Here is a 12721-nt window from a genome sequence, read left to right on the forward strand (position 1 = left end):
AAAAAATGTTGGTATAAACTTGATTTTTTTTTTCAAATGATGTCTATCCAAATTCCCTCAATTTAGGAAAAAGCTGTTTTTAAATCTTTGTGCATTTAATAAAGCAAACAAAAAAAATCCCATTACTCACTTCTTTGGACATTCAATTAAAACCAATGATAAATAAAATAAGAGATAGCTAGACAGGCAGACAAACAGAGCCACAACAAATGAATACAAAGTGACATTCCTTTCAATTGAAAATGTCACAGCTGTGTTTGTTGTCGTTCTTTTGTCACCATGTTGACGTGACATCCTTGCAGGAGAAAGAAAAAGTCATTACTATTTTTTGTGGGGTAAAAGGCAGGAGGAGAACTGAAGCTGAAAAACAGGATCAAGGTTTACTCGGCGAAATAAGCCAACACCTGAGAACAATGGCGTCACATGGACAACATGAATTTTCATGGAATCCAGCACATGCAAACTGCAGAGAATGAATTATAGCATTTTTATTTTCATGTTTGTGTGTGTGTGTGTGTCTTGCCTTCCCAATGCATATTGCATTGGGATCAATAAATTCCTGAAAGATGTTTAATAGTTGCAGACTGTCAAAATGCCACAACGTTTCAGTTTTGTTCCATGCAAAAGTTGCAAAATTGTGTGTGTTATGATGTCAGTGTCGACTGGATAGCATAGTGCAGAGGTCAAGGGTTGAAATCCGGGCTCCAACCTTCCTTTGTGGGGTTTGCATGTTCTGCCCGTGCCCGTGTGGGTTTTCTCCAAGTACTGTACTCCGGTTTCCTCCCACATCCCAAAAATGTGCATGGTGGGTTAAATTAAAACTCTAAATTGTGAGCACAAATGGTTATTTCTCACCAGTTCAGGGTGTCCCCCGCCTACTGCAAAGACGGCAGGGATAGGCTCCAGCACACCCGCGACCCTCGTGAGGATAAGCGGCTCGGATAAAGGATGGATGAATGATCTTTGTGTGCTGACATGTAAAATTGTGCTTTGTTGATGTCTGTGGTATTTGGCGGAAAATAAGCTTCTTTTCCAACACAGGAATAATCGCTCAATTTAATGTGTGAAATAATGTTTCAATGCAAATGAAAGCAGAAGATTAAAAAAAAAGCAACATGCACATTGCTGCAGTTTAGCCACGAGTTGTTATCATTTGTTGAATGTGGAAAAAAAACATCACAATCTGCTTGGATTTTTCCAGAATAACAATGGCTAGATATCACCGCCTGACAACATTTGAGGCAGTTTCATTCAAAAGCCTGAAATCAGACTTACTAATCAGATATCAACAATGGCAAAGCACAAAATTAGCATCAATTCAGGTGGCAAGGAGCGAGCGCCTGTGAAGTACAGGACTTTGTTCACGCCGAAATGACGGCGCCGGCCCGATTACCTGCCTTCAAAGACGTTTGATGATGAAGCTGAAAAGAAGGAAGTAAACAGATCAACGTGACACGTTGACAACTCAGGGAGATCTGACCCCAGATGCCATTTGCTATTCACTGAATCCAAACTAACTTTTCACTTTTAACTTGGCCATACAAAGAACTTGTTGAGAAAGCTAACATAGCATACTGACATTCTAACATATTGTTTTAGATAAAGAAAGGGAAGAAATTCGAACGTAAGTGAAAACACATGGCTGACACCTGCTAGTATTTGGAATTTTTTTTTAAGAAATGTATTTACATTTTACATTAAAATCGGCTATCTCCCCCCACCCCCGTCTCGAATGTGCGTGTGGCAGTGTTGTACCTGAAAGTGTTCAATGAACAAAAGTTAATTAACTTGTTCAGACTTGGTGCAAACGTGAACGGAACAGTGTATTTCTGCCCAATGAACGTTTTTGCAAACATGCTCATTCTGGCGCCTTTGAACAGCTTTTGAACGACGGTTCACATTTTCTCTCAAGAGTGCCAAGTTTCATTCGTCTTCCAGGAGAAAACCTAAACACACAGTAAATGAGCCTTCATATGGAGGGGGATAAACACCTTCTTTGACAAGCTAAGCCACAGAGACTCACATTATGTGTCATCAAAATGTAAAACTTGACAGCACTAGATAGCTTGGAGGGAAAAAAAGAGCCCAGGGTGGCTTGTTCACTCTGGAAATCTGTATTGTTTGGCAACAAATAGTACTTAGTCCCTGGTGAACATTAGACAATCTTTTTCCTTTCAATTTCGTGGGGGGGGGGGGGGGGCAGGAAGTCGCAGGTGTGTGTGTTTTAAGGGAGCCTGAAGGCAAAAGCGGCTTTAGTTTGTGTGTATGTGTGTGTCTGTGTGTGTGTGAGAGAGACGGTTAATTTCCTACCTCAGCCTGGTTCCTACCTTACATTGTGTAAGTGCTTGCACATTAAAGACTACAGTCCTATATTTCTCATTTACATATGTGTGTGTATATATACTGTGTATATATATATATATATATATATATATATATATATATATAGTATATACAGTTTTGTAACAAACCTTTTAAATAGATACGTTTTGAGCTGAGCAAGTTCATTAAAAAATTTGTGACCAGGACTTTGAAGTTGTTTACGTAAAAAGATTTCCAACCCTGGCATGCGGTTAGGCTATTTCCTGAATTCTCCATCACAATAGTTTCATGAACATGAAAAACTATTTTGGTCAGATTATTTTCTGTAATGTACAAGTCTTCTTTTGAATCATTCTCGACATTACAACAATGATACTCAAACTTTTTACACTCGGCACCACTGAAAAATTGCTCACCCCCAGTGAAGCCACCGGTGGCCATCTTACGTTCCCACTCAATCATTCCACATATTCATTGATTTCTCTTCAGGGTTTTCACATTAATTTCTGTTTATATGGCGAGAAATCTGGAGTCCTGTCAATGCGCCTTAATTTAAAAAAAAATTGGAGGCATAAGCTTTTTTTTTATATACCGGGTACCTGTATTTTTTTTATCATGTCTTTCTAAATTCCCCCAACTTGGGGAAAAGAACTTGACAGCACTCGACAGCTTGGAGGGAAAAAAAGATCCTGGGGTGGCTTGCTCACTCTGGAAATCTGCATTGTTTGGCGACAAATCATAGTTAGTCCCTGCTGAATATTAGACAATCTTTTTCCTTTCATGAGTGATCAGGGGGGGGCATGAGTGATCGCAGGAAGTCGCAGGTGTGACATGCCACACACAGTGAAGACCACCCTGTGTGGCATGTAGTCGTACCAATAAGTCTGGGAGACGCGCTACATGCACATATCCTTGGCAAGGATGCAATTTGAAATTTTCTCTTATCAGGTATGTGTGTGCAACTTAAGTATTCGTCCAGTTCATGTTGTCAGAACCATCAACAATGAAATAAAAGCAAAGGCACATCAGGACAAAATGTGCTGCAAAGTGTTTACCTAACCTTTGTCAGTCACAATTCATGACACTGAGATAATATACTCTGTGTGGTTGATGCAAACAGCGCTGTCCATTTTTTGAGAGGCTTTGGAAAGCTGTCATTAGTCCATACAGTGACCCTGGCAGAAAATGCACGCTGAAAACAGTGCTCTCATATTATCTTCATGTTGTTCAGCACAGGAATAAAGCAGTCATTTTCCTCCTCATTCCAAAAATGTGCTATTGTGTGTGTAATTTTTTCATGGTTGTTTTGTTTACCTCTGCTTGTGTAATACCGGCGATTTGCGTGCCAGACGCATGGACTTATAGGCAGACGCGTGTGTCTGTGTGTGTCTGTGCGTGTGTGTGTCTTGATATAAACTGTGTCATTTTCACAGAAGAGACAGAAAATAACGAGAAATTAATGTGGTTAAATTATCGGTAGGCTGGCTGCGGCGAGGAAGTGGAATGTCGCACATCCAAGGACTTCCTGGCTTAGAAAGATGCCTTGCGGTTGAGCTTGCTCAGAACCCAAATAAGTGTCCCATTCAATGGAGGTAAGCCGATTGTGTTTATATGTCCAAATATTCGGTTCAGAAAAGGGCCATGGGGTTTTATTGGGTTTTGTAAAAACCTGGAATTGTACTTCTTAAATACCGTAATAATTATTATTATTTAAATTAGGATGTTTATTAAAACAAATGTTCTCACAGTTACAAGAGACAGCAATGAAACAAAAATATATATTTAATTTGAACTATTTGACTTGATTTGGTTTTGGGGTTGCGGGACAAGATAAAATGTTTTTATTTTTACTTTTTTAGATTTGGTCTCAGGACAAGTACATTTATTCAGAAAGTGTGTGTTTTAGTGTTTTGTATGTGGATTAAAATTTGACGTATAATGTCCAATCTCCAATTCTGGAATGACCCATGTAGAATTCTCTACACGTGTTTGTGTGAGTGCATTAATTTCCTGCGCCATGCTGTTCACACACACAAGAACTGGACCAGCATATCCTACCTCCTGCTTCATGTACCATCTGTCTTCTTTCCCGAAGTACACATATATTCCTGTATTATACTTGTCTTTTTGTTGTTGTTTTAATTACATTTGAGTTTGTGAATGGGACCTCCAGTTACGAATGCACTTTCTTTACAGTCCGTGTAACGTACATTTGGGTAGAAAAATGACCTCTATTTTCGATATACGAATGGACGAGCAGATGTTGTAATTCTTGTCACACTAAATATCATTGACAATGTGCACAGAGCTGCCCATGTGGACTAAAAATATTTTGACTGGCAAATACGTTCAAAAATACTTGCAAATTCTTTTGAACGTACTCACAAATACATTCAAATGTACTTGTTAGTTAAATGCTACAAATGCAGCAAGTTAATAAACATTGCTGATTCTTAATTGTGTGGTTTTATTATGGCTACTTTGCATGATTTAAGTTCTGCATTTTTCCCATAATGCATTTGCAACTCAATACCCCATGGCATTGTGGGAAACTGCTACTTTTGAAACATTTAGATTACAAGTACACTTGAACGTATTTGCGAGTACATTAAAACTCCTCTACAACGAAACCTACATGGGTGAAAAATACCCCCTAGTGTGAAAATATTTTCATGCATGAAAGCCATTCCCACTTTTCTGCTCATCCTACAATGAAAAGTCCCCCTGTTCCGTTACGCGAAATCTTTTTCTCTGCTATTGTCTCGCAATGAGATTCACTACAAGGAAAACAAGCCTTCCGCAAAATTCTAATCCAACCTCAGCATGCCACAGCGACCTCTACTGCTTCATTCGAAAACGGCAAGAGCAACCACCACACTGGTTTACACATACGCGGTAGTCCAGGAAGTATTTGTTGTTATTTTCAGACGCAGCAGAACTTTGCATTGCTAAAATGGCTATGAAACGGACCTTTGCAGACCAAGGAGTTAAGAAAAGAAAAGCATTCACGCTTGAGGACAGGATAAAAGTAATCAAAATGAAATATGGAGGAAGCAAAGTAAAAGACATTATGCACGAAATTGATGGAAGTGAAAGTGAATGCTGATCGTTAATTACGCAATTTCTTTCCCGTTTTTTTTCTTTCCACACTGGCTATATGAAGTGTCAAATAAGTGTATGCTCATATTTATGCACTACGTTTTGGAATAAAAATAAAGAGTACACACACACGTTTTGTGTGTGTGTGTGTGTGTATGTGTTTACATCTGAGATAAAATTTGCTTCAGTGAAAAGCCCCCTGTTGTGAAAAAATTCTTGTTGCAAACATGGTTTTGTTGTAGAGGAGTTCCACTGTACGTTCGAACATATGTACCATATTTAAATCCTTTCAAAAGTACTCGCAAGTACATTTGAACGTATTTGTCAGTCAAAATATTTTTACTCCACATTGGCAGCGCCACACTTATGTACATCACGCATTGCTGTGATCTGAGACACTAGTGATATCCCTCCACATCTGGTGGAGTTGCGTTTGTGATGTCCGAAAATCATTTAGTTTTCGTAAAAAAAACAAAATCTATTTAAAGATTATTTATTCAAATGTAGCGCCGTTTTTAATTCAGAGAACGAACGATTAATGTCGCCATAATATGTCATATAGCCCTCCTCGCAAGAATGCGAGGCGGAAGTTCCACCTACAGTACGTACAATACATTCACCCAATCACAGATGCCACAAGTGGCAAAGCTAGAAAGATATGCGCGCTTCCTCTTGTGTGTTTTTTTTTTTTTAATTCTGATTTTTATTAGACAGCCGAATGAGAAAGCAGTTGCTGATGATAGTGTGAGCGAGGCAATCAAAAAGTTATTAAAGTGGCCAAAAGACAAGTGTCCTTGTATTGGTAATGAAAATCAATCATTGAATTAGAAAAGACACAGACATAAGAAAAATTTGAATCAGATTCATTATTAAAGAAGATTTTTTCAATTAGGATCTCTAGCCCTCTTCCCCCTCCTCTGGTAAAATTAATGAGCAATAAATACTTCTGTTTTTTAAGTGTTTTATTTCTTCATAAGAGTGTGCGTTTTGACTTGACTGAATTGCATTATATTTATTTTTAACCATGCACTGGTAAAAAAGGAAAATGTAACTTAAATTTGGGGCTACGGTGGATTAATTGCATTTACATTCAATTTATGTTTCAAGTTACAAATAGGCTCACATGACCAGTTAAGGTTCTAATTAGTGGTTCCACTGTATCTCATTTAACTGCCAGCCTGTTTTTTGCTGGTGCAATCCTGTATTCATGGTGGTATTATTTCACCCACTGAGCTTTGAATGTAGAGGAATACTTTCTTTCCTGTTATCCCGCAGTTTGTTTTTATTATTTTGTCAACGGTCATTTAGTGGCTTGGCGTGACGTTGAAATTGTTCATTTTGTGTTCTGGGTTTCTACGTTTATTCAGTTTTTCTCTTTCCTCTAATCTCGTCTCTTCATTTTGCATAATTCATTTCATCATGTTAAAAGTCTCTTTCACTTGAGCATGTTAATTCACCTTCTGCGGAACACTTTTATTTAAAATAGCCCCTCCTGTGAAGTGTAATCTTGTTGTTGTTTTGCTTGATTAAAAAAGGACAATTAACTACTGTTCAAAATTCACACAAAGCACCATGTTGCTCCTCCAAAGGCATTTAAAGTTGAAGAATTAAAACAACACTTATGATTGACAGACACTTACTGTAATATGTTGCTCATGTACCAAACCAACCCATTTCTCACAATGCTTTGGGAAACATCATTTAAATCTTAATGTGCACTTTGAGTTTAATGGCACTCTTGTCCCACAATCCTTGACCTTACCTGAACCAACAGAATTTCATTTCATTTAAAACATTTCAAAGCCCATCTTCCGCGATGCAGCATGAAATATAAAATGAAATCAATTTCGCCAAGAGAAGTTCTTCACGTACAAAAAACTATGATACATACTGTATGATTTAACATTTTTAGAGATTCAAGCCATCATTCGGCCAATTTTCGGCTCTGACTTGCAAGTGCGAATTTGAGAGCACAATATGGACACTCAGTTCACCTCTATTCACAATGAGCAGTATTTGACAAATACAGTGTAGAATTTAATCCAAAAAAATAAGTTGCAAGCTGTTCAATGACCCTTTCAGTGGCAGTTTCTCAAACTAAACATTAAAAAAGAGAACTATGCATTGTGCATTTAAAACAAGCAAACTCTTTTTTTTTGCCTTAATAATAACATAAATGGGAAATGCCTTTGACATGCTTAATGTTAGCTTAATGTTAGTTGTTGATAGTTGCCATTTTGCATCCCTTTCAAGTGTATGGGAAATCGAAAAAGAAGTAATGCTACCAAAAAGTACGACTATTAGATAGCAATAATTACTTTGGTGAAAACGCAATGAAAATGTGTCAGAAAAAGACTCAGAAAACTCAATATTTTCATGAATGACAGAGAGAGAGAGGGAGAAAAACCTCACAACTTGATATACCGAGTTACAGCTACACCCTTGAACTGAAAGTATCTAGTTTGGACGCTGCTTTGGAGATAATAAATCCTAACTTGGCTCTGAAAAGTCTGAAGTCTGAAAAATCTAGCAACAGAGTCCTATGGAAACACTGGGCAGCAGAAATCATTTAGTGGTATATGCAATTTGATTGGTTGATAGTGTCACATGGGTGCCGGCGAGAAGCAGAGATGGACTGGAAAAGCGCAACAGCTCAGTGTTGCCCATTGAAGGCAGCTGGAAACAGACATACTTGTCTCTTTAACCCCTTTTGCATTCATCCACAAGACAGAGAGAAGCAGTGGGAGAAAAAATCATTTTCCAGAACAAGTCAAGATCTTCCAGGGTATCTTACTTTTTTTTCAGGTTCCATGTGTTTTCCATGACTGGAAAATTTTCCAGGTTTTCCAGAATGCATGGGAATCTTTTTTCACTTAAAACTGCTTGATTATTTTTTTAATGTATGTATATTTTATTTATCTATTTATACACTGTCTGGATAAGTTCAGTGCTGAAGAAGTGTAGTCCACATGTTTACCTATCATTGTTTTCTAAAACATGAAATGCTGAAATGATAAAGCCACAGATTTGTTTGCATTATTGTTTGGTGGAATTTGGCGAAATTGTCGTAGTGAATGCCTGCGGGCCCTGTTTTTGTGTCCATCTCAAATTTTGCTCAAAACTCGCTCTAACTGTACGCATGCGTGGAGTTTTCTTTCTTTGATATTTTCACAGACACGTGCAGTTAGAAGTGGACGTTTGCACCGTTGTGGGCGTGAACACAGCTAACTTGCTTCCCAGACAATGCAAGTGGCTCTAAAATCAGCGCATGAAAGGTGCACGGTCTACAGGGCAGAACAGGTAATCCCCTAATTCATGTTATGAACAACCGAGGGAGCTCATACAGAACATGAAAGGTGCGCCTCTTCCAAGTATGACCAAGACCATAATAATAGCAGTCCAAACAAAACACTGTTTATGTACACTTGAAGCCCCTATCCTGCTGATGGGCGAACATTTCTGACTGTTATGGTAGCAAAATGCACATTCACATCAGGGTTCATTCAAGGTTGGTAATGTTCGTCAAACGGTCCCCAGACGTTCGCCAACAGTTTGAACATGTTCAATATTCCCTTGCAACAAGAAAAGTACAGGCGAATATCTGGCGACCGTTTGACGAACATTCGCCACATCGAAAGAACCCTGACGAGTGCAACATTCGCTACCTTTCAAAACAAACTTGCAAATGTTCGCAGCTCAGTGCGGTAGGGCCTCAAGTATAGGCAGCGAAAGGCTCTGAAGGAACTCATCCAAAACGGCAGACACAACGATCCATTTCATCAAAATAAAAATAAACTTCCTTCAAGATAAACAATGAAAATTCAGCGCTAGTCTTTTATTCAGTACAGGCATAAACAGGAGAAAACACTGAAAACAAAATGGCTGCCCACCCCTACAGTTGCCTGGACTGCTTTCTCAACTCCCAAACATGCACGTCTGCAGCGTGCATCAAAGCTGTGGTCATCAGACATGTATAAACAGTGCAGGAATGTTGTAAAATGACATAATCAACTAGATATACTGTGTATATTTTTTCAAGAATTCCAAAAATGCACTGTCTAGCTGTCAAAGGCAGAGGGACATCTTTGGCCATGCAGCTTGTTTTTTTTTTTTAATTGCCTGTGGACATGTCGTCTCAAATTAAAATGATCAACGCATATGAGACTTCATGTAATATCATCTCCAAAGACAACAAATAACGAAGCAAAATGAATATTCCTCTTTTTTTTTTCCAGCATCACACATCCCGTGTTCCATTATACTTGTTGGTGGGCACGTCGACAGTTTGACACAATCAGGAGGTCAGTACGACTCCATTCAGACTCCAATTCTATGGCGTTTTCTCTCACTATCTGTCATCTCCAGGCAGGCGGCGGGCCAGAACGCCACCGGATCGGGTGACGAGACGCTCGCCGTTCCATCTCTGCGGGCGCCTGCTTCAGTTTTCTTTTCATCCCAGCGTGGAATGTAATCAATTCCCTTCTTAGGTGAAATGGAATTGATTTGATCCCTCAGGTGGTATGTAAGCACTTATTTCAACACAGTAGTAGGATTCTTTCATTCAAAACATGAGTCAGGCACAGAAACATTACTTCATATTTTCTCCCAAGTGGAATCTAATCAATTGTCGCACGATTAGCCTCAACATGGCGTTTCTTACGTGCGCTCCCTGAAAAAATGTGATCCAATCTTGCCCGAAATTCAGAGAAGTGTTTGTTGGGCTTTTTTGAGTTCTACATGTTACCTGGGAAAAATCACATGTACCCCCCCCCCCCCCAAAAACAAACAAACAAAAGGGACAAAAAGCATGTGTACGAAAATAATGCTGATCTGGTCTCAATTTACAAATGTACGAGCTAACTTTAGTCAAGCTCTCACTAAAAAGCCATACATGTCCACGTCTTGGCCCTGCCACCACCACGCTTCACTGATGAGGTGGTAAAATGTATCCTGTTAGCTACCCGTGTTGGCTTAGCATTACAGTTGAGCTGCACAGTGGCGGTAACAGCCGTGACGGTGTGGCGCTACCAGCTTGGGCTCTATCAGGATTTCCACTTCCTGGAGGCTCTTTTCTGCTCAGGTTCACCTACTGCCATGGCTTCCTGCCCACCTTCTGTCGGGAATTATTTCTGGAGCCTACCACCGCCTTCCTCCCACCTCCTCTTCCTCCTCCTCCTCTTCCCTTGTCCCTCTGTCCACCTTGTAGCATTAGAGTACGTATTCCATCACAGATTGCTCATTCCTTCTTCGCTGCGTAATCTTCTCCCGTTCATTCCTCTTCTTCTCACCGTCCGCCATCTTTGTTTCATGAGTGCCATCTTTGTTTACTTCTGCAAATGCTACAGTATTATAGAAGAAGCACCACTCCTCCCAGGTGCATTACAGATGTACAGTTGCTGAGGGAACAGGTATAAAAAAGTACTCCCAGTCTGTGTTGAAGTACAACTACGGGTAATTGTGAACATGTGAAACATGGCCAAAAGAAGAGCTCATCCCATCAGAGGGAGAATCACACGGTGTCTTGCCTTTCCTGCAGTCTTTCTCCACAGGTCCATGTGTCACCTTTGGGCAATGGAATGTTGGACACGATCGACTTTTTGCCTTCTGTTGCAGCTCTAAAGGGCAAGTTACAATGTTGTGTACATTTTATTCTCAATGTAGTAAATAATGATGCACTTATAGGCCTTTTTTTCATGGAGGGTTGTTCTGGTTAATTCATGAACATGGCATCTTCTGCCATTTTGTAAAAATGAATGAATCGGGATTGGTTTATCATGTATAAGGGGCTGCTCAGTTAATTGAATTTTAATCATAATCATGATTTTGGCTGCCACCATTAAATTGACCTGATCTTCGGTGATATTTTAATTTGAAATGCGGGCTCTGCTGTGTACAGGGTGATTCAGAAAGAATATGCCAAAATCATCACAGTGAGGTTAGGGGATCTGGCAGACCAAGAGCAGAGCGCACGTTTTCATTCAGATAAGATTTGAAGAAGAAAATGTTATTTTCTTCATGTTCATATGACCCCCAATTCATTGTGGATTTGACCAAAACACTTGGGCGACATTTGGCGGAATTCCTGTGGATGTGCCGAAAAAAAGGTGTTTTCAAGTGTGAATATCGAATTATTACAGATTTGATCATTTGTACATGTGTAATTCCAATTCAAGTTTTAAAGTCACCAACGGGAGCAAGCTGGTGGCTGCCTGCAGCTGTTTTGATTCCTAAAACGCCAAAAAGCTTTCATTTCAAGTTTAAAAAGATTTACCTTAACCGGAACCCCGCTAACAGCTATCCTCTTCGGTGTTATTTTAGTTTAGTTTTAGTTTTCGTTGCTTACGTATGCACCGTCGGTTCTGCGAAGATTCACTATGGCCTCCGGGAACTTAAAAAGTCTGGCGATGGGCACCAGATGTCTGTTTCGAGTGCTAGAATTGATAGTGAGGTCAGCAGACTGAAGGGGTGTTCACACGGCACACATTTGCTCCGGCGCTGCACCGATGTATTTTGTTGCGATATATTTTGCACCGCAGCAAATTGTGTGGAGCGTTCACACGTACAAAGCCGCTGAGCGTGTCTGCAACGGCACAGCGTCGGTGCAGCCCCACTTGCGTTCACACGGCAGTTTCTGCAGCGGAGCAGAACGACAGAAAACAAATGAGCTGTCGTGTTGGTTCTTTTTAAAACGTATACACAACTCAAGCGACTACTGGACAGGCACGTCCTTCTCCTTCTCGGTCTCCGTGCCTTCTGCTCGAGAGTGACCGCCCCCGAAAACGTAAATCAACAATGACTTCAATGACACTCAGAAAAGCAAACACATCATGCGCCAAACAGGAAATCACTAAATAAATTATATGGGGGGCGGGGGGTTGTGAACACACAACAAAGGAACAAACTACACTAACAACTCCGAGACAGTCCAGTCTCCTACAAAAGGAAAGATGTTACCAGCCAAGTCTTGTGTCATTATTAAACAAACACATGACGGAAGTCCGACAGAGCACGAAAGCAACACATTTTCGCCGTACGTACGCTTCACAAGCATTTGCTCTGGAGCAAATTTAACCCAGTTGCGTTCACACGTGCAAATTTACATCGGTGCTGCTTCGCAAACGAGCATTTGCTCCGGAGCAAATTTTTAAACCACCTCCCTGAGGTGGATCAAATTTGGTCCGGTGTAAGCCTTTTTCCGGGGCTACGCCGGAGCTAATTTGCACGTGTGAACGCTCTACTGGGGCAGCCCCGGCGTAGCACCGGACCAAATCTTGCCGTGTGAACACCCCTTGAGTCTGTA

Source organism: Hippocampus guttulatus, chromosome 2 (assembly GCF_054856545.1).
Source record: "Hippocampus guttulatus isolate MCC_2025c chromosome 2, RoL_Hgut_1.0, whole genome shotgun sequence".
Lineage (NCBI taxonomy): Eukaryota > Metazoa > Chordata > Actinopteri > Syngnathiformes > Syngnathidae > Hippocampus > Hippocampus guttulatus.